The following is a 26806-nucleotide window of genomic DNA, read 5'->3' as shown; positions in this document are numbered from 1 at the left end:
AGGTAGGACGGAATGTTTCTCGTTGCTGCTATTGAGGTTTGAAGCTGTTGTGTAGGCAAGGGGGTGCCCAAGGGGGCATGTGGATTTCCAGGGGTGCCCCATGGGTCTTCTTGGTGGCCACTGTGCTGGTGAGTGCGGGTGGTTGCTGGTACCACAGAATCCAGTGTACCTCTTATATCCAGTTTGCTCATTCAAGAGGAGATCTGTGTCATCAAGGAGCTGTACAGGATGGCTTTACAAAGATGCTGGGAGAGTAGGAGGTGTCCAGCTCCGGTTACAAGGACTTGGTGTCTCCACCTCCAAAAAGCCTGGCTGCAGGAGCCACGTGCCAAGGGGAGGGGTTCAGTGGCCTCGTTGACTCGCCGATGAAGGATGCTGCCCTGGCCCTGGCCAGTCTGCTCTTTTACAGCACTGTAGTATCTATTTATTTATGATTTCTGTGGGTGGTGTTTTGGATGATCTATTGAGCCAGAGTGAGATATTTTGAGGCACAGTGAGATATTTTAAAAACATCTCATCACTCTGGAAATATCCATGGTGCGATAGCTGCATATTAGTCATTCGGAAAGGGAGTGATTTCAATGAAAGAAAAAACATTTCATCTTGTCAGAGCATTTTCACTCACTGTCTGCTAGGCAGCTCTTGTCAGTCTTCAGTCTCTGTGGCTGATTTTACTCTTCTCAGGCAGTGCCTTTTTATTTTCTAACAAGAAGTAAAATAAAACCTATAATGGATATTGGTAGCTCTGAACTCATCAATTGTCAGTAAGAAAGAGCCTCTAAAAAGATGCAATAAACCCTCTTTGCACTGGATTATTTCCAGTGGGATTATTTCTCTCAGGAACTATCTGCATTTGGAAGGGGAAACTCCTCCTCCAGGTCCTGGACCTTGAACAAAAGCCCCTGCCCTCCGAGGTGATTTATCCCCCTGAAAAGTGAGAGTAACTCCAAAACTCTTGTACACCAGCTGGAGATTGGAATTAGGCTCATGGAGAGCAGAAGCAGAGATGGTTTTCTCCTAAGAGGGAGAAAAAAAAAACCCTGTTAGAAAACACAAATGATGAGGCCTCGTTCTGCAAGGGAAAAACAGCACAAAGCCGTTCAGCAAATGAAAAGCCAAATGAGCTGTGAAAACCCACCACCACGGTAGGAGAGATTTTCACTCAGAGGAAATCTGCTGTACATCACCTAATATTCAGCTTTTCACTGCCATTTGGGAAAACGTTCATCATGTTCCACTGGTCTCTGCTCCACTTTATGTGTATGTAGAGCTGGGGTTTCTGCAGCACAGCCCACGCGCCCTGGGGAGGAGCCATTCGGCCGAGATGCTCCCGTGTGCTTTGATCGCTCTCCATAATCAGGCAAAGAGTAATTGTGCTGCAGTTACACCCTCAGCACCACAGGCTGTTGCTTTGAGGGACACAACTGGCGTTTCCTCATGCAACCAGCAGATGCTTCGATGACTCAAAACAATCCCTTTATGGGTAAATCTTTGGTTGGTGTCAATATCCCGAGTTTCCTCAGGGTACAGGATGCTGTAATCCTACATCATGATCATAGAATCATAGAATTAACTGGGTTGGAAGAGACCTCCGAGATCATCAAGTCCAACCCTTGATCCCCCACTGTGATCACTAGATCATGGCAGTCAGTGCCACATCCAGGCTCATCTTAAAAACCTCCAGGGACATTGAATCCACCACCTCTCTGGGCAGGCCATTCCAATGCCTGATCACTCTCTCTGTAAAGAACTTCTTTCTAATATCCAACCTAAACCTCCCCTGGCAGAGCTTAAGCCTGTGCCCATGACCATGGAACTACAGGAATAGTTTGGGTTGGAAGGGACCTCAGATCTCATCTAGTCTGCCTTTGGTTGGGATACCTTCCACTAGACCAGGCTGCTCAGAGCTCCATCCAACCTGGCTTGAACACTTCCAGGGATAGGGTATCCATAGCTTCTCTGGGCAACCTGTGCCAGGGCCTTGCTTTCCTCAAGCACATCTAAGGGCACCTCCCTGTTGGGAATGGGCTTGCACACAGCTGTTTTGGGGGGAAGTGTCTCTGCTGCCACGGCTCCCCCTTGGCCATCTCCTTTGAGTTTATGAGTCTTAGCTGGCTTTTCTTTGCACCTACTGCCAGTGCTTGAGCTCTGCCTGCATCCCTCTGCATACCCACCCCTCTTCCAGTCACTGCAGCCTGAGAAATTCCAGCCAGGGCTTTAAAATTAACTAAAGAGCAGGAAAAGGGCAGGGGGGAAGCAGCCCTGGGTCCCTCTGGAAGGTTGCCAATGGTATCTCCACATTTAGTGAGCCCTGGTGCCTTGGAATCTTCCCCCCAGCTCCCCCAGGACAAAAGGGGCATCACTCCCCACAAATGCAGGAATTGCCAGGATCAGGGTGGTGACTGCCCTGGAACAAGTGCCCATAACCCTACCTTGCTAAAATCTGGGCTTGGCAGCGGCGACTTGTAAGCTTTACAATTGTTGCCTTTTATTTTTGGCCAAATCAAAAGAAAATGGCCAACCAGAGCCATTTCTTTCCATTAATCTTGTCCCTTTCATGTCCCCGCTTGACCCAAAATATCCTTTTGGTTTGTACTTGGTGCTCCCTTTCTGGACACTAATTCAATTAGTTCAGTTAATTAACGAACACAAGTTGACCTCTTGTGTTTCTTAGCCAGGGGTAGGACTTTTCTTCCCTGTGGTGAATCCTCTGCTCTCTTGCCCTTGTGGTGTGGCATCCTCTGTGTCCCTTTGCTAGTGGCAAGCATGTCCTCGTCCCGTGCCCCTGAGTCAGCACTATGCTGCTGGTATGCTATTTCAGCTTGAAAAAAAAAAAAAAAAAAAGAAAGTTTCAGTATTTAAAATATTTAAACAGATGGGAAGCCACAAACTACAGTCGGTGGAAGGAGCGTGTTTCATGACTAACAAAATATGCCAGGTAGGCCGTTCCACTTGAGATATTTTCAGGAATGTAATCACTTTCACACATCTTCATAAATTTGCCAAAGTGTTAGTTTTCCCCCATATGGATCGGGGAGGATGCAGCATGTCATGACTGTTGCATGCATCTTGAATGCTGTGTCTTCATGGTGGATTTTTTTTTCCCCCTCTGTTCTCCCCACCCAGGATGTAATTGCAATAAAGGTTTGATTCACTCTTCCCCGTAATTATTGTGGGCAGAGGGTCATCCTTGAACATTTTGGTGAGGGAGCTCCTTGGACAAGGCAGGGCAAAGGATGCAGAAGTTCAATCCCTAATGATTCCTCCAAAAAAGGACTGGGTATGGGCTGGAGTGGTGCTGGGGATGCTGTCCCCAGTGGGATATAGCAGGTGATAAAGTGATGCTCTAAGGGAGCCCCAAAGACTGTATCCTTCCCATTGAGCTCTTTTGAATAGATGCTCCAGCATCGCACTGGGGTAAACAAATGCAAAATATTTTGAAGTCATTCAGTCTCGGCCTTGAATTCTTTCTTTTCTTTCTGGTATCATGGCAAAATTAAATAAAAGGAACAGTTTTCTGCATGTTATTGATCTTTCACTCAAAATCTGGGCCCTTTTCCAGGAAAAATGAGTCCTTTTGTGAACAAAGAGACAGGCACCTTCCCAAAAAAAGGCAGCTTTCAAATCCAGTGTTCTGTGTGTTTGAAATTTCATGTTTCTGATAGGAAAATATCAATTTCACTCAAATTTGCAGAGAAGTGATGTGGTGGAGGGTGGGGGGGGGAGGTGGCCCTGAATGGATTGATGAGCACTTGAAGGCCAGATTGCCAGAGGGATTTAAAAGCAAAAGGAAAAGCAACCTTGTCACTAATTCTGAGCAGCTTGTGTTTGAATCCAGAGCCAGGCTGTTGGGCTGGAGCTGGCCCTGCTGTCCTTGTCCCCCGGGGACGTGGAGCCTTCATCGTACACCATGCATGTGGCAGGAGGGCTTAGCCCGTCTCTCCTGACCAGATCTCAATCAGTGGTTTATACACCTTTTTTTTTTTTCTTTAAACATTGCTTCTGGAGCCAGATTCTGAACTGGTGTATGTTGGTCTGCTACCTTGGTTGGGTGCCCCACTGAGAACTGCTTGCTAGTGTCTTAGACAAGCTGGGCTTTGCCAGCAGTGTTTTACAGGTTAATTTGTCAAATCTCTGTGGCTTGATTATTTGTTGGTGAAGCCCTTGGGAACTACTTGGGAAGAGATGTGTTACTGTGCTCCCTTGGACTGTGCTACCACATGGACGCTCAGCTGTTGGGCAGGCTGCCGAGCTGGTTACCCTAAACACGTGTTCATAGCTCAGCCCATTGCTATGACACCCCCATTGTAATGAAGGGGGCTGCATCCTTTGATAGCAAGTAAATTGGTTTTATTCGTATTTTCTCCCTGGGACAGCAGTGATGCTCCATCCTCGCTGTAATGAGGAGGTAATGGAGGCAGCACTGGCTCAAAGGCATTGTTCCCAGGGCTGTCCATCACAGAAACATGGAATGGTTTGTGTTGGAAGGACCTTAAAGACCATCTCTTTTCACTCACCCTACGATGGACAGGGACACCTTCCACTGGACTAGGTTGCTCAGGGCCCCATCCAGCCTGGCATCGTGCTCCTTCTCAGCTGCTACACGAAAAGTTTGCATGGTGCTTGAGCTGAGAAGTTCCCCCACCCCGCCCCAACGGGATTGCTCCCGGGGCTTTGCTCCCCGGCTGCGTGTGTAAGCTTGCTTATCTTTGGAAAGGCACGGCAGCACTGACAAGTGGTGCAGGAGATGGGGGCAGTAGGTGGATCGTTTTTAGCAGCGCGCACGCACGGAGCAGACAGCTTGGGCATGTTCCAAAACACTTCCCACGCCCCCAGGCTGAATTTTAAGAAGCTGGGGCATCTGCACGTTCAAAACGCTCTAGGGTGGGGGGGGGAGAAAGAAGGAAAAAAATCCCCAAGGCAGGCAGAGCAGCCAGCGCGTGGAAGGGGCAGGCAGCACTCAAAGGCTGATGTCTTGCTGCAGAAGGGAGTTTGTTGCAAAGGCTGAGCAGCTCCAGGCCGCTCTCTGGAGGGGCAGAGCACAGGTGAGCGTGGAGCCTCGTGGTGCTGACTTGCCTTGCGGCTGCTTGCAGGCTGATCTCGCTCTTGGTTGAGTGGGGGGAATGGGAAGAGGAGCTTGAGTTACCCAGGAATGGTGCCCGGGTGAGTGCCTGTTCCTCCTGTCCATCTGGGGTGGGGCAGCCTCTGAGGATCACCCAACGTTTGGGGGCCCCAGAGCCATGCAGTAAGATGGGGGTTAGTGGGGGGATAGAGCTGTCTTCCTTATGGTGATGGGAGTGTGCTCATCCTACCTTTGGTGTTTCCAGGGGCTGCCTGGGATCCTGCCCATTAATAGCAGGAAGTGCCCCACTGATTTCTTTCTCTGGGGTAGCCCTGGAATGCAGGACCAGCCTCATGCCCTTCTGCAGCTCCTGGGGAAGCTGAAACAAGCAGGCAGGGGACAGGGATTGATGCTGGGAACGTGCAAGCCCTGGGCTTGCACTGGATGGCTGAAGGATATTTTAGCCCTACCCTGGGCTCCCTTGGGAGGGTGGAGGACAGCCTATGTGTACAGTCCAGCGAAATCTTAGATCCTCTGGAGTGATGATCCGGCGTTCATTTCTGAGTCCTGGTGTAGCTTTGGATAAGTAGCTTCAGGCTGTGAAGGTTGGGAGGTTTCGGTGCTGGGTGCCCAGCTTACATGCTGAAAGTAGCCCCAACTCTTGCTGTTGCTGCTCCCTTGATATCCAAGGTCTCTGCTCCTGATGATATGGGCCCTTGGAGGTCTTGCACTGGAGCATCAGGAAGGAATGAGTGTAAATCTGGAGAGCCTGAGCTGCCTTCTGCATCCCTCAGATTACGGAGTCGGTCTGTGCTCTGCGATACAAGGATGGGGAACGTGCCCATCTGCACTGAGAGCTGCTGGTGAGGAGGGTGCTGGCATGACATCCTGGCAGCCTGAAGCCATCCTTGTAGGGTGTCTGGGCTCTGATGGCTCCCTCCCCTCTCACTGGGCCAGGCACTGGGGGATGCTCCTCCCGACGTGTCACGTGCCAGAGGGGCATCGTCCCAGCGCTCCGCTGTGGCTGCCTCCCGTGCTGCTCAGCACACAGTCACCCTGGCACTGGGCATCTTGCGCTGTACCTTCTGCTCTAACAAAGCTGGTGGTTTATTTAAATGTGACTTTTGGCGACTGGGAAACTCGTGAGGAGGAAAAAGTAGACAAGTCCGGCTGTGGAGAGCTAAATGTCTCCAAGCTCAGAGCTTTTTTCGTTTCATTTTGGGAAGAGAAGATTTCCCAAAGATGCCTCTACTTCCTAGGCATCCTTCCAGAAGATGCTGAAGTAGACTCTAAATTATGCACTTTGTAAGTCTCTTGGTACCAGCAGAAGTAGTGCTCTCCACTGTGTCCTCGTCCACCCAGTAGCCTCATAGCAAGGAGCATCCTCTTGGCAATGGAGAAGTTTCTGGGGTCCTTCTGTCCCTTGTCCCTTGGGTGGGCAGGGCTACCTTTGCACCTCTGGCACCCAAGGGAGGAGAACAAGGCCCTCCTAGCTGTGGTGCTAAACACAAGATGCTCTGCTGTGTGCCCCGGGGCGAGGAGGAGGAGGGGGAGGAGGAAGGCAGAGAGGGATGGGGATGGACCCCGGGGGTTTCTGCTAATTAGCGATGTAACTAGCCATGGCACAGCCTGGCTCCTTACAGATAATTACCTTGCTGGGTGCAGGGAAAGGAGCAGAAAGACTCACTGTCCACAGGGACTTTAAAATCTCCCCATTCTTGAACTCATTTGGGAAAGGCAACTCAAAAAGAATAATATGGATGTATATTTTAACAGAGCTATTTCTGCCAGGCAGGCAGGCCAATTTGTTACTGAGGTGACACATTTGGTTTTAACTAAAAGAATCAAGTTTTTTTTGGCTCTTTTTCTTTTTCAGTCCTTAGGGCAGGGGCTGGCTAAGCCGTGGGAAAACTAGGGGGCTGCATGGCATCAGGCTGGTGGTTCTGGCTTCCTCGCAGATGAGCATTCCTCATTTCATGGGTGTTTCATAGAACAGGGGGAGAAAAATAAATCTGGGAGTGATCCCAGTCTGCTCGGTGAGATTTCCACGGAGGAGCCAGGATATCCTGCCATCCCTGGGCTACCGTGGCGGTACAGACGCTGCCTTAGGGCTGCCGGGGGTGCTGGCCACAAGGCTGGCTGCTCTGCCACGCTGGGGACAGCCCCCTGCAGCTTCCCCGCAGGTCCCCGCCGGGGGGGCCAGGGCTTTGCTGGGCAGTGCTGTCCCTCGTGTGCTTCTTGGGTCTGACGGGTGGGATCGCTGCCGGCCAAGAAGCATCTGTGCTCTCCTTGCACCTCGCACTGGGGCCAGGGACCTCATTAGCTGCCTCCATCTCCTCTCTCCTCTGTTTATCTCCACTTTTTCAAATGTTTGCCGGTTTTCTTTTTTTTTTTTTTTTTTTTTTTCCTAATTTCTTTTCTTTTTCTGGCTTAAAGGGAAAAATGACTGTATGAGTCATGAAGTGGCCTGACAGCTCCCTGTGCACCCTGCCAGGCTCTACCGAAATCGGGGCTGAGGGGGAGGGCTGCAGTGACTGCCGCCCGCACAGGTCCCATCAGGGGGCACGGGGGAGTGGGGAACAGGCATCCCAGGCTTTTCCCCCTCATCACCCATTAATTCTCTGCTCTGTGGTGCTTGGCACGGGGCCTGGCAAAGCTCAGGCCTCCAAGGAGGACTTGCAGGCATATTTCTGGTTCTCCTTGGGAGAATGGGGGGGACATCATGACACAGGCTGGCAGGAGGGCTGCAGGGTGGGAACAGCTTGGGATCAAAGCCCAGTGTAACCCTGCCTCTTTCTATTGGCTGTAGTCAGTTTGGGGCTGTGCTGAGCTAGGGGAAAGGTTCTTGGTCACGTGCATGTGCCTTATATGGGAATAGAACTGACAGATCTGACAGGATTGTCAGGCTGATGGGCTTGTCCCTGTTCCAGTGCACCCAGGACGTCTACTTCCATGTAGAGTAGGGTCCCAGGCTGGCACCTCCCTGCTGAAGGAGCACTGCCACTTGGTACCACAGACCAGCAGGGTGCAGGAGATGGTGATTCCTCCTCCTCCTCCACCTCCTCGGTCAGGGCTGCAGGGGCCATACTGCATCTCTCTGGCTGCCAGCCCTGCCTTGGCAACCTCAGTCCCCCTTCCTCCACACCCCATCTCCCTTTGGAAAACCAGCAGTAACTCTTAGTCAGTGCTGTCTCACGGATCATTACTTTGGAAATCCCAGGGAGAAGGGTGCTTGCTCACAGTCCCGTGTGGCCACTGTGATCCTGTGCAGCCCATCGCCACCCCGGCACTGCTCACTTAGAGGGCAGGGCCATCCCAACCTCTTCCTTGCCGCTCTAGGATGCTCCCCAGCATCTTGCTCGTGCTTTTAATAGCTCAAACCCATGCTTTCTAGCAGGCTCACCAGCTGACCTGGATACGACCACGCTGCGCCTGGTCTGAGCCCCCTGCTCCCTCCTCATGATGGGGTGGGCTGGCTTGTTGGTGCCGAGGAGGGGGCCTGTTGCACCCCAGGTTCTTCCTGCAAAGACAGCAGCATCTGTCATCCTGCCCACTCTTGCATCGAGCATTTCCAGTTCAGGCTGGGTAACAGGGATTGCTGCGAGCATGCACCTCTGGATCTCTGCTCTGTGGGGGTCCCTGCTCTTCAGCAGGCGCTTTTTGTCCCAGATGCTGTTCTACAGAGAGGAAACAGGGACAAATTAGCATCCCTGGCATTTCTGGCTTTCCTCTCCTCCTTGCCTGCCTTCCTCCCCTCCCTTCTCCTTTTAAAGAGATTCAGGTCATGCCTGGAATTAGGGCTCCTTGAACTGCAGTGAAACAGCATTTAAACTCCTTACCATTGATTTAGATGGAGTGGTTGGGGTTTGGTTTGTCCCCCACCCCTGCCCTGAGCTTCAGATGGGTGTTCACAGCACAGAACAGTACCCTTTCTTTCATGGCCTTTGCCATTGTGGGCTGCTCTTCCCTGCACAGGTGGGTCTGGGGGCTCTGAGGGGCTGTTCCCCACTTTGCACCCCGCTGGCAACGAGGCGCTTTCGACACAGAGACCTTGCAGGAAGGCATTTTATTTAGCCATCTTCGTTTATCGCGGCGCTCCGGCTGGGATTAGACACAGATAAGACAATCAATAAATCCTCCTCTTGCCTGAGATGTGCCGTGAATTTTTCAGGGAAGGGTAGTGAAAGGAGGGCACCCATTCAAAGGCAGCACGACAGGCTGGAGGTGAGGGAGAGGACAGCCGGTGCTGTGAGATGGTGGTACAGAGTGGACCCTGCCACGATCCCACTGCCGGTTTGTGAGAAGGCGTCTGTGTGTGGTAGAGGAGAGAAGAAGCCCTGTGCTGCCGCTGCGGCTGGTGTGACTGTGCTGCTTGGAGAAAGTAGGTCAGGCTGTGCTGCAGAGCCTGGCACGAGCCCCCAGCACAGCGGGGCACCCACCTCTCCCCAGGCACCCCCTCAGCTGCTCTGCTCACAGCCAGGCGCAGCCAGCCCCGTGCCAAAGGGAGCCACCGGCGGGGCTGGGGTGGCATCGGCCCCTCTCCCTTGTGCCTGGGCTCTTTGCCTCTGTCCGGTGGTGGCTCTGGGTGAGGGTGGCAGTGTGGGATCCATGCAGAGCTGGAGGGAGGACAGAGTGGGAGGGGATGCTGTGCTGCATCTCCCCTGTGTGCATCCTGCCTGCATCCCTCAGCCGGCCTCTTGGCTCAGGTACAGATTTGGATGCAGGAGGGATGCCCGAAGATGCAACTCGAGCATCAGAAGGAGCAGCCTCTTCTCCATCTCCCCAGAATTTTGGGGTCTCACATTAGCTGGGGGTGGGCAAAGCTCAGGGAGAGCACGCCCCTCCTTCTGGGAGTGTTTTCTGCATCGTCAGGGAGATTTGGGGAGGAAGAAAAAATGGTTAAAGGCAGAGTTTAACATCTAAATCTGAGGGGGTTTGTGTGCCTCACAGTGCTCTCAAAGCCTCCTTCAGAGAGAAAGGGGGGACAGGACAAAATGAATAATGGGGATCCTGTGGGTAGGGCTCAGGTGGGGCTGGAGGATGTTCCAGCTTGGCTCAGGAGGATGGCTCAGGTTATCACCACTTCCAGGAAGGTTTCTTGGCTGCTGGGGACAGGGGAAAATTAAGATGTTCTTCCAAGACGGAGATGTTCCAATTGCGAATCTGGAGCATTGCCCTGGCGCAGCACTTTGCTGTAGCTGTAGGAACCTGTTGTGAGATGGAAGGAAACTTTGGAATGGCCTTTGCCACAGAATGTGCCTGGGCTTCTGCTCCTGGCCACGCTGTGGGGAGGGATGCTGTGGGACTGGATCACACAAACAGGAGCATGGCTTGCTGCAGTCAGGGCCTGGGACTGCCAGGCTCAGGGAGGTGACAACCCTATGCTAACATGGCTCTGGTGGCATCAGGACCACGACCCAGACTGTAGAGGTGGGCAGGGACACTGTGTCCTCCAGCAAGGACCTGGTCTGATCCAAGAGGGCTGGTGGTGAAGACGCAGTGAGCCAAGCAGGGAAAAAAATTGAGTGTGTACATCACAGGCAGGTCTGGGCTTTATTGATTTTCAATGAAAGGCTGTGTCATGAATTTTTCTCTCCCACTGTATTTGCTGCAAAGTTGCATCTCATCTCCAAGCTAACCACTAACTAGAGAGCTCATTTTTCCCCCTCAGGAGATGCCCTGGGGGGAGGCGGGTTTGCACGTGGTCTTTTTAAGTGTGTGATGGATGCAGCAGCTTTACTAATCCAACACCAGAAGAGAAAGCCGGTATGAGCAGCAGAAAACGTTATGTCCAGCACTTGAAGTGACTTATCATGAAGGGGATGCATGTGTGATGCATCTTATTCGATGGGCTGCTCCCAGATCCATCTGGGAGTGGGTGTCCTGCTGTCCCCAAGAAGGACAGGGCATCAGCTGAATGTTGTCACTGTTTTCTGGTTTGCCTTTCTTTCCAGCAAGGGGAAGACTCTAAAAGAGAGGGAACATAGTCCCTATGGCAAAAACCTTTTGGAAGCTGCTGAGACATCCTGTTGCATCCTGCTTTTAAACTGATGTTCAGAATTTGGAGTGTCTCTTTAATCTTGAAGTCATTGTTTTTAAACATTGAAGAACATTTGGGAATGAGTATAGCACAAGATGTTTTAGGAGACATTTCTCCCCATCTTCAGAAACTCTTACAGATCTTTTTTTGCTTCCTCATGAATGTGTCGAGAATCTGGGGGAAAGCACTGAAACCAGCTGAGGGTTTTAAAAACAGAAAACCAATGGGGAAAATTGGAAAGGCTTAGGATGGGTTTCTCTGGAAAAGAGGTAATGGAGAGGAGATGTTTGGCTAGAAGAGAGGCAATGGAAAGATGTTTTATCCAGTTTTGGGTAGCACTGTGCAGTGAGATGTGCAGCCACAGCAGCTCTTGTCCTCACAGGGAGAGTCTGGGAATTTGGTTGGGAATGCCCTGGAAGGGTTAACTCTGGTGCCTGGATGTAGCTGGATGCACAGAAGCTGAAGTGGAGCAGTATGCAAATCTATCCACTTTCATAAACTGCTTAATTAGGCGAATGTTAATGAGACGTTAATTACTGTTGTGCCGGCGAATCCCACGGAACGGAGATTATGTTTCTCTTCAAACATCCAGTCTTAATTATAACTTGCGCTTAATTCCACTGTCTTGCTTGGGACGGAGCTGGGTAGGGAGGATGAAGCGCCAGCTCCCATGGCTGCCCGCCCGCAGTGCGTCTCCCGTCCTCGCCCACGCTGCAGTGGTGGCTGTGGATGCGCGGGGATGGAGCTGTGGTGGTGGCTCCAGAACAGCAGTGGTGGCTTGGGGACGGTGGCTGAGAATGCCTCCCCTGCAGCCATCTCTTTGTGCTTGGGCCGAGCCTGGCAGCAAACCCTCCAGGTGCGTGCTGTGAGCAGGTCAGGGTGGAAAATCTCATGTCACGTGGAAAAGCTCCCGTCCTTTTCCTTTGCGGGCTTGGGAAGCCTTTGGGAGGTCTCTGTTGGTGCCCTGTGTGTTCCAGGGATGCCACATTGCTCAGCTCCAGAAGTAGTGGCCCCAGACTGGGGCAGGGGAGTCTCTGGGGATGTGAGCATCCAGCATCTGCCCAGTTCCCTCCTTCCTCACTTTCTGTTTCTACCTGCCTTGGCCTTCCCAGTTGGATTGCAAAGACTGCAAATGCATTCTGTTACCTGTGCTTTGCAGTTCCTGTATGAATTTTTATGGTGAATTGCCAGAGGTCTTGCTCCCACAGTGCCTGGCAGATGTGAATATTTTTAAAGTATGGCTTCAGCTTTGAGATCAGCAAGAGATCACTGCAGCGATGAGCAGAGAAATGGCATCCCGTTTCCGATTTGAACACCTATTATTATTATTTTTTTTTCATATGGCTTTTATTAAAGTTCAGGATAAAATATAACACTTTCAAATGAGGTGATAGTGAGCCATGGAATGTGCACCCTTGGGTTTCTGTCTGGCTTTCCTCTGTGCATAGCTGGTGGGTGCTCTGGGCTAACCAGGAGGTTCCCTGGGTGGTTGCTCATTGCTGCCAGCTGGGTGGCAGAGAGGACAGCATTGTAAGGCTGACACATGAGGTTTGGTCTCCATCAGGGCTTTTTTGGTAACCGTAGGGGAGATTTCTTCCAGTGGTCAGGCTCTTATTCCCCAGGGAGATGTTTGCCTCGCTGCTGCTGGTGGTGGGAGAGCCCATGGGCTCCCATCCCCCTGGCATGAGCTCGATGTCCTTCATGTCCCCAGCAAACAGGATTTTAATCACACACTACATCTGCATGCCTCAGAGCTTGTTGCCAGAATCCTGCAGCTGAGAGCAGTGGCAGTCATCCTCTCGGGCCCTCTCTGATGGCCAGCGGTGTCTGGGGAAGCTGCTCCAGGCTTGGAGTCACTTTGGATTTCCATTGCGTGCCACTGCGAGAGCATGTTGTCCCCCGAGCGATGATTCTCCACATTGGGTGTTTTCAATTACAAAGGGTGTCAGCTTAGGTTTAGTGTCCTGTGTTGCTTTTCTTCCCTCTGTTCCGACTCTGCTGTTTGATTTCCAGACAGGTTTGATATTTCCTCTTCCAGCAAGCCGGCAAGCCCCGGGGACTTTTGTGGGCGGCTGTCTCCGGCGCCACTCCTTTGATTGCAGGCAGTGTCCCTCTGCGAGGGATGGGCTGGGCCCTGGGCTGGAGGACCAGGAGCAGGCAGGCTGGGGGCTGCACCCATGGCAGCACCCATGGGGGTAGCACCACTTGGGCTCCAGCCAGCTTTGCCTGCCTCCTGCAAAATCGTCTCAACGTGCATTTTTTAATCTCCTAAAAAGCTTTTCTACCAGAAGAAATGTGTCCAGCGACCAGGGATTTTTGCCTTTTTTTTCTTCTCCTCTGCATCCTGCATCTCTCAGTCTTGAAGTCTCTGTTAATTAATTAAGAATTAATTCATTGCAATTCCTTTAATTTTTAAAAACGGCAGGATCCCGCAACGTACCTCCTCGCAGTGCTGCCTGCTGCTCCCTCCTCCCCTCTTGCAAAGCAAATCTCGAACAAACAGAGCCCTGCTGCACAGTCAACAGCTGCGTGGGAGGCAGAGCCAGCTCTTTGCATACGATTCCAATCAAATACAGCGTGTTGGGGAAACATAGGGGACACCAAAGCCAACATGAAGGGGACTGAGAGAGGCTATTGCGTGCTCTGAGCCCCTGCTGCTGAGATGTCCCCCCCTGTCGGTGGCTCCTGTGCTGCTTTTTGAAGCCCAAAAATGCCACGAGCAGGTGCTGGCAGGACCAGGTGCTCCAGTTCAGCCCCACTAGATGCCAGGTCCTGGGGTGGGTACCCAAGGGGAGCACCACGGGCAGAGAAGCAGGCAGGAGCAAAGAAGATTTCACTTGATATTCTGCCTGCAGACACCTGTCATTTCCAATTGCTGAGCACCACACCTTAAAGCCTTAAAATAAAATAAAAGGAGGAGAGAGGAGAAAGGAGTGTTTGGCTCAACAGCATGTCTAAATTAGCCTTATTGTGCTGGGAGCTGTGTTGGGGTAAATCCTTTCCCACAGCACCATGTGCCTTTACTGAGTGAGATGCTGGGCTATAAATGACTGTTTTTCATGCATTATGATGGCCTAACAGTGATGAGGCAGACAGAGGTGGTGCAAAGGTGATAAATGCAAAAGTTTGAGTTACCAAAGTGTAGTTGTCTCTCATTAGGGGGAAATGAGTTCCCTTTACTGCCAGCCATTGGGCTTGTGCAGTCGAGACCGTTCTTGCCCTTAATTTTTATTTTTTTTTATTAATGCCTGATAGTTTGTTTCTTGTTTACATTCACTTGCCAGGTTGATGGCACCATACTGCTCACCTTGTCTGGATGGGGGGCTTTCTCACCAGTGCTGAGTGTGTGCAGGGCGATGCTGGTGGGGGACAGAGATGCTCCTGGAGACATCAAGGCAGGGACACTGTGCAGAAGGGGGTGCTTGGGGCTGTGGGAGCAAAGCCCTGCTCCACCAGGCGAGGGAGGGGAAAGAAGTTGTTCCCTGGCAATCAGCCATAGTCAAGAAAGCAGGTCTTCAGCAGGAACCTGCAATATTAAATAGTCTTTTAATGAAAAATACATCTGCCGTTGAGCTGTCTTGTGGCCCGAGATGCGGGTGTGCTTTTTGGTTCCGCAACGGTTGCTGCAGGACCTTTTATTTTACAATATTTGAAACAAAACTGGAATCTATTTTTAATCCTTTCCCTTTCCCTCTTTTAGTCTTCTCTTACCACTCAGCTGTTGTGCTAACCCTGCAAAAGCTCAGTAAGGGTTTGGGAGTGGCCAAGGACAAGGCTGGGTGCCCAGCTTAGAGCAGGAGGACAACCCATCCCTGCAGGGTCCCTTTGCCCAGTGATCCTGGCTGAGTCCATCCCACTCAGGGCTTTGCAAAGACAGACAGATCTGTGGCTGGCTGCCATTTAGTAGCTTTAGCTTTTCAAGAAGGGAGGATTTTTTTTTTCCCTTGCCAGATTTGGGGCAGACGAGGCAGGATCTCCTCAGCCTGGATTTCAGATTGTCTTATGGCAATCCTGCCTGGAGGCAGAGGTAAAGGCTGGGTCACAGCAGTTTGCTCTTTGCTAGTGCTTTTCACACTGGGATTTTTCAGCAATTCCCAGAGAAACCAGCCATTGAAAAGCCCATCCTGCTGGTGAGGAGCAGAAGGGGTTGGTTACTTGGGCTGAGGTCCTGTGCAGGGTATTTGCTGCCAAAGCCTGCTGCTTGGTACATTTTAGCATCCTCAGAGGTGAAGTTTGCGTGTTTGGGCAGTGCTGGCCCTGCCAGTGCCATGGCCAGCCCCCAGGAGCTGTCTTGCCTTTCCTGCCATCTCAGAGGCCCCATTTATCCAGAGCAATGAGTGACCTTACAAAAATAACAATAAAGAATAGGTATGTGAGAAACATCTGTGAAATAATAACAAGATCCCGGGAATGGAGCTGCTTTCATCTGGAAGCTCTTTGCTGACTGTGGGTTGTTTCTGTCCCTCGTTAGAGACAGAGCCAGGCGGCAATGCCCGCTCAGATCTTTCTTTACTTTCAAGATCCCCTCATGGCATCCTGCAGTCCAGTGAGCCTGGCCCCTGCCAGCACATCCCTCCCACTGCTTGCTGCTGAGCTGGTTTTGAATCCCTCTAATCAGCCCTGCATCCAAACCTGGTGGCAGTGGGAGAGCTGGGCCCATCCCGGGCTGTTGCGCTTCCCTGCCACCTTACATCCCAAGTGAGAGATGTGGAAGGGCTGGGAGCTATGGAGTATGGAAACCCCATGTCTGGCCTGGCTTTGTAAGGCTGAGCTGCCAGCTTTGCAGCCTGTCACCTCCCAGGCAGGGTAGATGCTGCTTTATGCCTGTGCCAGGTCTAGTCCGGAACCCAGGGGAACCCAAACAGTGCAAGTGCTGGCAGGCACTGTGAGCCTTTCTAGCTGGCTGGAAAACGTCCATGAAAACATCATTTCTTGGGAAAAATCTGGTTTGGCCAAGTGGGACTCTGTGTTGAAACCCGAGAATGTTTTTGATGCTCTCACATGTGTGCAGAGGAGTGGGGACTCTCAGGGCTGGACTAGGGGAGAGCTGCAGAGCCCCACAGCAGGGTAAAACATGAAGGGACTGCACTGGCAGGTTCTGGGAAGCAGGAAGAAGGATGGGGGGGGGGGCTCTGGACATGTGGAAAGCCCAGTGCTGGCCGTGCCTTGGGCAGAGCTGGTGTTTTTGGTTGAAGCCTGTGTTGCTGTGACCTGCTCCGCCATCTGACTGGCTGTTAACATGTGGTTATTTGCACATGGCTTGTGAGGGCTTTCAGCGTTGCTCCTGGTTGGACTTCTCCTATAACAAAATAATTTTGCTGCTCTGGAAAGAGGCTCTTCTGCAAGCGAGGATTAAGGTGTATTTCAGTGTTTGCCTCTTGGTTCATGGCATGAAGGGACATGTGGTTAAAAGGTGCTGCATCTGATTTTGAGACTCAGTAGTTGAAATGCCTCGTGTTGAGCTCAGGAGAGGAGGGATTTATGCAGACTACTGGAGCTAAAAAGTGGGGTTGTGCAGGAGGAACTGTGTCAGACCCAGGTTACATGGATGAGGTGGGGTGGGGGTCTTGCAGGCTTGTTGTCACCTTGGAGGTGAAGGGAGCAATGTGCCTGTGAGCATCTGAGAGCACGTTTGTACACTGGTGTAACATCCATAACGTGATTTCAGGTGTGAATGCACACATTTACACTGCTGTACACGAGAGCAGGATGTGGCCCAGGGCCCTTGGTGGGAATGCAGGAGGCCAGAAGCAGAGTGTTTAAAGGCTAATGAAGACACCCTAGAAAATGATTAGCTTTGCAAGCAGCATCACTGTGTGCTGGAAACAGGGGTATTAGGAAGTTCATGAGATCTCTGGAGCAAGAGTGATCCGTGTACCACGCAGTGATATTATAGGAAAGGGTGGCTTCACTGCCTATCATCTGTCTTTGTTGAGTTATCTCCGTGGACCATCGCCAAACACAGTGCATCTTTTCCTTGGCCGCTGACAACCCACCTACTGGGAGTGGGTGATGATTTTTTTGTTCCTCAGCTCAGCTGGAAAAAATGAGTGTCCTTGTGGGAGGGTGGGAAGAGAGAGCATTGCAGGGTGACATCTCCTAAGGAAAGAAGCAGATTGCTGGGCTTGGGTGTTCAGCTGGAGCGATGTTCAGTGTCCCACTGCCATCTCAAGGTGGTCCTGTTCGGCTCCTGCAGACTTGGGTTGGGGCATCACTGCCTATCAGGCTTGGTGAACTCCTTTACCCTCGGAGCTACTGAGGGAGACTCCTGCCTTCACTCATGGCAGGTGTGGGGATGCTTTTGCTTGGCCTGAACCTGGCCCAGGGCAGCCAGGCTCTCCCTGATGTGTTGCCACTCCTCTGAGGCTCACCCCAAGCCAAGCTTTCCTGGTGTAGGTGTGGCACAGGATGAGGAGTAGTTCCCTTCTTGGCTTCTGATGCTGTCAAGGCGAGGAGTGCTTGCCATGCTCCTGATTGGGATGGGAAGCATCCTTTGGAGTTGGCACTGTGTCTGTGCATCCCTGCAGAGCTGTGCTGCTTGGGGGGTGGCTCCCCAGGGCTCTGACAGCAGCCGTGCTGGCAATGCCTGCGGCTGCCAGCATTCCCGCTGCTGCTCCAGCCACGGATTTCCCTCTGTGCTGCTGCTAACATAAATTCCCAAATCCCCTCCATGTCAGACATGAAGTGGTTGCTTTGCAGTGAATTAGGTTGTAAGGGTTTTTTAAAAGAAAAAGCCTGGACAACGTCCCTTTGGTGCCAGAAACACTGCCCAGAGGACAGGAGCAGGTGGAGGGAAGGTGCCATGCAGGGAAAGAGGAGATACCAAATGGAGGTGAGGGATGTGGGAGGGGAAGATTGCACTGGGTGCCTCCTCTACCACTAAGCATCCATCCTCCTGTGCCAGCAGCCCCACCACTGCCAAGGCTAGAGAAGATTTGCATTAGGGATGTGATGCTGCTGGGGCTGCCCACCCTTGGCTGCCTTTCCCTTGCAGGAAAGCTGTGGAGGAACCAGAATTCTGATTCCCTGTGCTGCCCTCTGTGAGGGCAGCATCACTCCGGGTCAAGGATTAAATCCATTACAGAGAAGCACTTGGGGGAAAGCCCTGGACGTGATGCACATGGAGGCTGATGCATTAAAACCATTTCCTGCGGAGATCGCCCACTTGGCAGGCAGGGAGAGGGGTCGGGCACAAACCCACCCCTGGAGCTACTCCAGTGCTAATGGCTTGCCTTGCTGGCAAGCTGGGATCAGCCTGGTTACCAGCCTGGTGCCAGCTGGAGGAAGAAACCCTTCAGCCCCCAGCCCCTCCGAGGCGGCTGAGACCCTTCCCTTGCTGAGCGGTAACTTGGAGCCATGCTGCTGCTCTACCAGCAGGTTATCAAACCTGAGGTGGCTTTCCCAACCATTTCAGTTCCAGCTGTAAGTCTTTTTGCAAGGAAAAATATCCATCTAGAAGGTTCCTGAGCAGCTCTAACCATAAATGATATGTGGGTCCCTGGAAGGTCGTGTTTTCTTGCTGCAGTCCAGCACCTGGCTGGGACAGCTGCCTGCCTATGAGGTACAGGCTGGTGCAGGCAGGCGTGCTGTGCCACTTTCTTCCTGGGTGTTGCCTAACAAATGACAGGATGCAAATGGTCTTGAAAAACTTGCCAGATTAGTAGCCTTTTCACAGGATAGGTGCTGGAGTTGAAGCAGCCATTCTGATTTGCTTTGAAAAACATGTATTTTTCACTCTTCGTGTATTTTTCCCTTCCCTTCCATCTTGCATCCCCACACACTTCCTTTCATTCTCCTCCTTCCTCCTCCTTTTCATGAGCTATTTTCAAATGCTAGGAAGGGCGAGATCTGAGGGGAGAAGGAGTAACCGAAAGAAAAAAAAGAAAAAGGGTGGTAAAATTATTTCACACATTTACGGGAAAAAAAAAAAAAAAAAGAAAAAAGCGTGGGTGTGGGGAAAGAGAACAGCTCCAATTCCCAGATGACAAAAAGCAACTTCATTCATTTCCCGACATAATTTTATCAGGTAGGAAGGTTTAGTTACCTTTCTGCAGCCCTACAGTTCCCAGTGATGGCCTTAGGGTCCCCACGTTGTCCCTTCTGCTGTGCTGCCCTGACCTGGCACAGGTTTGGTGATGGGGCTTTGGTACCAGGAATCTGGGGTAGGAGGATGCCAAGTGGAGGGAAAAGTAAGGAGAACATGGCTTTGGATTAAGCCAAACTTGGCCCTGGGAAGGGTATGGGAGATGTTACAAATATCACCAGCTTCACGGGAAGCATTTCTTCACACGTGGGCAGTATGTTGGATGGTTTCCTGTGTTTAATAAATAGGATTAAACCCAGCAACAACAGTGCTCACTGGGAACTAGGAGTTTGGGTTGTGATTAAGTTTTTAGATGGCAAAATCTCCTTATGCTCAATTGTTTTTTCATTTCACTGGGAAAACTGGAAATAACTGTTTTGGCTTGTCTGAACCATTCTTTAAACATGATTTGTGTGTCTCGCTGGCCACACCAACTCATAGCCACTGGAAAAGGGAAGAAAAAAAATCCCCAAGGAAGCTTTTCTGGGTAGCTCACTGCTGTACTTCTGAAGGTAGTGCTGGAGGACTGATGCTCTGGGTGTCCCACACTGAACTCCTGTCCCCTTCATGCTATGGAGCCTTGGAGAAGACCCCCAATGGGAGGAGGTTTGGGACCCTATAGCAGGTATTAGCCTGCCCATCTCTCTGTGCATGAGGCCAGGATCTTGCAGCAGGCTGGCATTTCACACTTTGGCGAGGGTGACATTTTCTTTGCAGCTTTTCCATGTTCGAAAGCTGGCATTTCACCCCAAGAGGAAGCTGGTATTTATAAGGCAGGGCACTGGCATTTCATTCATTGTTACCATCCAGTGATTCAGACAAGGTCTCTTAGCCAGAAAGGTCAGCTGGGTCTCTGCTGTTCTTTGCTGCTTCTCTTTCTTTTGCCTTTTTTTAATCCCCTAAGGGAAAGAGGGAAAAACAAAGCCACGCCACATGCCAGAACTGCTGATTGCCATTTTTCTTGCCTTGAAAATTAAGGTCTGCTATGCTACATAAAAGCTAGGACTTTCCAAAGTCCATCTTGCAAGGGTGTCTTTGACAAGGTCCTTATTTTGCTTTGAGTTCCAAAGGTGCAACCCCAAGCCTGGTGCCAGGGCAGTGTGGGGCAGCATTTCCCCCAGTGCTGTGCCAGTGCTCACCACGCTCTAGTAATACTGTATCATGGTTTTCCTTGGAGCTGAAGCTCATGTGAGCCTTAATATGTTTCAAAGAGCCTAAAACTGAGTCTTTCCTGGCCAAACATCAGGTTTTGTCCCCAGGGTTGCTCTGGGGCTGGTAATGTTGCATTGCGCCTTCCAGGGATGAGGAGCAGGACGGGAAAATCAAGTGTGGGTCCCCGCTGTGACCGTGGGGCTCCTGTTGGACTGGGGCAATCTAGACACTGCCAGGGCCTGGGAAACAAATAAAATCAATAAGAAGCTGTTAAATTGTGCCTGAACCTCGCTAGGAACAGCGTGGGGAGTGCTGGCTGCAGAGATGTATCTGCTGCCACTCCGCGGGCTGTGGCACATTCATTAAGCATCTTGAAGATGGATACACCCCCCAGTTCACCTCCCGCGAAAGCCTGGGAATTTATTTCCTCCTGAACCGTGCCATCAATCACCGGTGACAGCACCGCCTCGGCACCACGTGGCTCAGCCGCCGAACAGCTGGAGAGGCATCGGGCTGGCTGCCCTGCCACACCGGGAGGGGGCTGCCTCGGACCCCCATGCCCTCGCTGTGGAGAGTGGGGATCCCATTCCCTCGCTCTCAGCACAGCTGCTGGGAGAAAGGCTGTCCCACGCTGCAAATGCCTTTGTGCACCTTTTTTGTGCTACTCAGAACCCCACTGCCTTGTGCTTACCCGCAGCTGGTAACCAGCTTCCCTTGGCAATTGAGTACTGTCTGCACCCATCTCTAATCCCCCCATGCCAGTGGCAGGGGAAGATGGTTCCTCATCTGCTCTCCCCCTGTGCATCGCCCTGTGGTCCTGGCCCCTTCCTCAGCACCCTGGCTCTGCTCCCACCCATGCTTGCTGGGTGGATGCTGGGAGCTCCCAGGGCCCCACACTGTGTGTGTAAATGCGAGAGCCTGAAGCCTTGGTAGAAGGATTTTGCTGCGCCTGACTTGATGCTTTTAGCTTTTATCGGAGCACCCAGACAAACCCAGCAGTCTGGGGCAGTGTGCAGGATGCTGACTGATGTCTGAGCTGCTTTGCTTCCCCTTTGCTGAGCTGCTTTGCTCAGGGATGCCCTGGACTGGAGAGATGTGACAGGTCCACTTAGCAGGAGGAAAGACCTGCTGGAGAGGCCTGAGTGACCCTTCTGCCCTGCACCCAGCACCCTTTGCCCAGCCCTGTCTGGATGCTGGGGCCACCCCTTTCCTTCCTGGCGTTGACATTTCACCCTCCAGTGCCTTGCTCTGTCAGCCAAGCTGCACATTACTTCAATTTATGCAGAGATCTGAGTTTTACTTCTTCCTGTAATTTCTTTCGGTGCATTTAATTTTTTCCCCATATCATCTAGGAACCTACAGATTATCCAGAAAAAGCAGAATAAGGACTCGTCAACCTTTCTTACGTGCTCCTTGAGATGAAAATAACTTCCTGAACCCCTTATAATGCTTTATTTTCTGCTACTTCTGCTACTCTGAGTATAATTTGACTGACTAAAGGATCTTGAAGCTAAGAAAAAAAAAAAAAAGATAAAGTAGACTAATAATAATAATGGTAAAAACTGCTCCCGAGAGGCTGAAAAGGGCCTGGAGACTCACACACAGGCACTGCCTGTCAGGGCAGGTGTGAGCCTGCTTTTGTTCCCCAGTTCCATAAGCCAGTGCTGGGAGTAGGGACAGCCGGTCTCTGCAAAAATGGGATGTTTTTCAAGAGAAGAAAGATATTGTGTCCCCTGTGATATGGAAATGAGCGGGGAGGTAAGGGCAGGAAGAGAGGATTTCTGATGGTAATGAGGCTTTACACTGTCTTTCTTGCCTTGCCTCCATCCCTCCCTTTCAACTGTAGGATGGGGTTTCAAAGGCTGTTGTATTCTTTTCCTTGGATTATTTGTCATGTTTTTTTTTAAGCTCGCCTGTTGTGGTTTTTAAAGATAAAAGGTGGGAGCCGCAATGAAGGAGAATTTTGTGAGGGCTGGGAGGTGCTTCAGGGGTTATGGTTACTGATGTGATCATGCTATGAGCTCTCATAGGCGGGTTAGGTGGGCTTAGGAAGGCTTTTTCTTTCCCATCTTCCCATCACATCCCCTCTCAGCACTGCCAGAGAGGGATGTGATCTGCTGGGTGGAGCAAAGGCTGGTGCCATCCCAGAGCATCACGTTACAGCTCTGTAGCACTGGTGGAAACCAGCCCCTCCACTGTTGGACTCCACTTATAACTCTTGAATATTGCTTGTGTACATCCTTATGGCACCTCCTTTGAAGAAACAGCCTCTCTTCCCCTTGAGATAGCTGAAAACTGAGTATTCCTCCTGCTCCTAACTCAGTGGCTGCAACAGTCCTTGTGACTGTCACAACTGGGCCTTATTTTAATCTGAGTTTGTCTAGATTCAGCCTCCAGGCACTAACTCTGGTTCAGCATTTATCTGCTGCCTTGGGAATGCTCTGTATTCTGAACCCCTAGCTCATGTAAGAAGCTGTGCCTCTTGGTGGAAAGGACTGGATGCAAATTTCTTGTGCAAACATTTTCTGGTGGAAAGCTCAGGTTTGGGCTGAGCTCAGTTTGTCAGGTAAAAATGCCTGCTCTCTGCTGAAGAGGTGAACTATCTCCTCTGCAAAGCCAGTGCTGTGAGCCCATGGATGGAGCTCCCAGGGAAACAAGGTGGGGAGGGGACAGCTTGGGTCGAGGGGAACGAGTGGGCATGGAATGATCTGAAGCTGCTTCTGGGCAGGGTTGCTGTTGCCTCTGTATTGCAGATGGCCACTGAATGCCTGCGTGGCAGGCAGTGAAGCCTCAGCCCAGGCTGAGCTTCATTGTCAGTGCTTTTCATCTCTTCTTGATTTGAGGAACTTCACTGAATCTCCCAGGGGAGCTGCCTGCCCCTTCTGCCCTGCAGTGAAGGACCACTGAAATGTGGCTGCTTGCAGAAAGTGCTGATGCAAACCCAGCTGATGCTCTGCCGGGCTTCTGTGGGTCAGGAGGGCTTACAGGTCAAATCCACTCTTCATGCAGGAGCTGTAAGCAAAGATGCCTCATGGTGAGCTTTGCTGGTGTTTACTCTGGAGCTCCCTTTTTAGCTGAAGCCCTTGAGCCAGCTGGTGCTATTCCCGCTCTGCCCAGCAGACATTGCTGCTCAGCTGTTTGGTTTTATCCCTTCCTAATTTTACAAGAAGTGACAGTAAATCTATCCCGCATGCACAGGACTGTGTGGGGTGTTTAAACAATCATTCGCATCCAGATGTGGTGATAGCTTTGGGGTGTGTCTTGGCCATGTGGGTTGGTGCTGGATATATTACGTCGTAAAAGTTAATGTTCAGAGTCTGACATTCAATCCACGAGAGCAGGAGAGCGTTTGGCAGTGAGCTGTGCTGTGTGGGGCAGTCCCATCGCCCATGGGTGCCAGGAGGGTGCCCAAGGGGTGCCAGGGATGTCTTCTGTCAGACCTTCCCAAAGGCACCGCCATAGAAGGGCTCCTAAGCACAGCCAAGGGTACCTACACAGTTTGTCTTCACATCCAAAAAGACCATTAGCCTGGGAGGAGGAGGAGGAGGAGGAGCAAGGGGACGCAGCAGAGGAAGATAGGCTGTGGAGCAGAGGGTTTGTGGGAAGTTAATGGGCGGTGAATTGGCATTATGCCCCGACAGGTTCTCATTTCCGTGTCTCTGTGCTGGCTCATCCCCACCCCAGCGCAGGGAGGGAGCATCCTCCCTGCCACGGCTGCACTGAGCTGTGCAGGGCAGGGCAGGCAGGCACTGCCAGCCTCAGGGGTGCACCCACAGCTGGGGGCTGCCCCAGCACATCATGACCAGGGAGTGCAGGGAGCTGGGGTTTGTGGTTCTGAGGCCTCAGGCACACAGTGGGTGGCAAAAGGGATAAAGCAGAGAAAAATGAGGTTGCTTCGCTGCTGCCCTGCGGGTGATGCTGAGGGAGATGCTCCATTTTGATTCAAACCTGGATCGAAGTCGAGGTAGCTCCTCTGCTACTTGGGGATGTATAAGGCTGTGTCTGAGCTCATAATGTAAGGGTTAAAGCCATGTCCTTGCTCTGCTTCACTCCTCAATGGTCTCAGAACAACTCAGTATTTGCTCTGCTTCATATTACATTGTCTTGGAGGAGCTGGTGAGGGATCAGCCCTGGGGATGTGGCTGCAGGGCCTTTGGCCCTGACATCTGCATTCTCCCTCCTCCATGTCACTGCTGCACAAAGCTGAGACCTGCCTGAGGGAGGTTCCCAGCAGGCAGGGGACACGGTGGGATGGTCACCTGCAGGCCAGACCCTGCTTCGTCCAGCGGCTTCTGCAAGACCTTTTCCCTGCTCACATTCCCTTTCTCAGGCCTGGATGGATGAAATAGACTTTACAGCCCCAAATCCCTTAATCTCCAGTATCCATAGCAGTATTAGCCAGACTACAGGAGTCATATACACGGGAATTGCGCCCAGTGGAGGACACGCTCACAATTTCATGCTGGAAGGAAACGTGTTATTCGTTTTCTCCTGTCTCCCACCCATCTCTGCAGAAGTACACGGAAGCCATGATAGGGATATGTCAAACATGCAGAGAAATGTCATAGCTGAAATACAACATGCTCTCCAGGCAGCCTTGCAGGAGCTGAGCGGGGTGACATCTGAATGGAAATGGGGCCCAAAGCTGCAGCACATCTAGCTACTAACACTAAGTAAGTTATGCTAAGCAATTAGTTCCTTTATTTCTTTACAGTCCTCCCCTTGTTTTTATTAAGCATTCCTGCTAATACATTTAGCAAGGCTTGCAAAGCCTTTCAAAAAGCATGATCTGTTTGCATAATTATATCTACAAAATGATTACAAGCACCAAACCTAATAGTCTTAAAGCTAGTACGGTTACCACTGGGTGGAGCAGGAGGTTATAAATTCCTGTGGCTGTAGATGACCACCCTAGGAGAGTTTCCCACCAGTGTTCTCCATCTCTTTTTCCTCTTTCAAACACGCACCACATTTTGTCCACATTATGGTTTGCAGTGATTAGAATTTTTTTTTCCATCAATTCATACATGTTTTAATAGTTTATATAAGTCACCACATTGTGATAATTTCCTTACCAGCATTAAGATTAATTCCAGTCAAAATAGGTAACGAGTCTTTAACTAGTGTATAATTAGCCTGTAACAACTGGTGGGATGTAACAGGAGCTGTATAATTAAAATCATACCCTATAATTCTAGTAAAGTTACGAATGCAAATATTTGAATGATTACTTGTATCGACAATAATATCACCTACAAAAATAAAACCACAAAGAGCTCTTAAGAAAACACATCCTTTTCCAATATATATAAGTGTAGTTTTAGGGGTTTCATTGGCACGAGTTTCAAAAGTGACAAGCATTTTTCTCAGTGCCAAGACATGTCTTGGGCTTTAATGGTGTTACTTTTACAAATGACTCCTTGTTGTTCCCAGCAACATCAACTATTAGCCATATGTGTTCGCTTTGTGTTATCCATAGTTTATGTTCTATGGGAAAGGGAATGATCCCATTGTGATTTGAAACAGCAATTGCGTATACGGCGTATACTGAAGCATTATATTACTGAGACAGAAACTGTGACCTTATTGTTATGGGGTCAGAACTAGCCAAATACCACAAGGGTTGAAATCCTCTTTCAAACTGAGTTGTGTTGTCCCAAACTGCTTTTCAGATCTCTGTGGGTAAGGCGCCTCCTTCACCTACCCTCCTGTAGGCACCCTCATGTGCCCCTGTAGAGTGCATCCACAGGTGAGTGTGGATACAGCTAAGAGTGGGTGAAAGATTGCCCTGGACCATTCCGAGTGTCTCTACAATCAGCTGGTGGTCTCTCTTATTAATTTTCTCCCACTGAGGCAATGTATTAGCTAAGAGCCATTGATTACTCCCCTGTACTAATAGAGAGGATCACAATGGGTGTTCTAATTTCCTTAAATCACTTGTTGTTGCACTTAGTTTATTTAGGAGTACTTCAACATCTATACCATTTAGGACTCCCAATCCTGTCCCTGTAATACCAGTTGCATCCCTTTTTGTTTGCTTTGAAGGGGGCTCAGCAGAGAAAGGTTATGAGTCCTGGGTTAACACGTCCACAGGTGACATTAACTTCTTTACTATTACTTCTTAAAACTATTATCTGTCATCTTGCAACAACTGGTATTAAGTGTTGAGCAGCAAGTGATATTACTGAGGCAACGAGACCTGTCCCTACTGCTTCCCTCTGTCAAGGCTAAATTATAAACCTTATCTGATTGACAGCAGGAAGTGAGAGCCTTCCTATTGGATGTTTCAGGAATTGGGAACCTTGTTCCTATGTAATCTAGGAAAACTATCTTCCTTTTGGATTTTTATAACTTTCCACTAATCCGGATCATCCATCATTTTTATCCTTAGCCATGCTGTAGCAGTAACAGAGTCAATAATACCAAGAGTAGTGAGATGTCCCACTTCATTCTTGGTTGATGTGAGAGT

The 26806-nt window shown here is 50.7% G+C and overlaps 1 protein-coding gene across 4 annotated transcripts in view; it reads left to right on the top strand.

Moving 5' to 3' along the window:
* The window catches only part of LINGO1 (leucine rich repeat and Ig domain containing 1), a 152648-nt gene that overhangs the window by 22335 nt on the left and 103507 nt on the right, over window positions 1–26806 (top strand). The window contains exon 1 of one of the 4 annotated variants that reach the window (XM_050309235.1): window positions 4950–5045. The exons of 2 other annotated variants lie outside the window; for them this stretch is intronic. The gene's annotated coding sequence lies outside the window, so the exon portion shown is untranslated. Of the gene's footprint in view, window positions 1–4949; window positions 5046–5146; window positions 5164–26806 lie in introns of those variants that run through there. One more of the 4 variants, XM_050309234.1, reaches the window with a different exon arrangement.

The sequence above is a fragment of the Myiozetetes cayanensis genome, unplaced genomic scaffold (assembly GCF_022539395.1).
Source record: "Myiozetetes cayanensis isolate MyiCay16 unplaced genomic scaffold, myiCay2020 scf14, whole genome shotgun sequence".
NCBI lineage: Eukaryota > Metazoa > Chordata > Aves > Passeriformes > Tyrannidae > Myiozetetes > Myiozetetes cayanensis.
The sequence above is the reverse complement of the archived record's forward strand: the minus strand, read 5'-3'. Positions and strand labels throughout refer to the sequence as shown.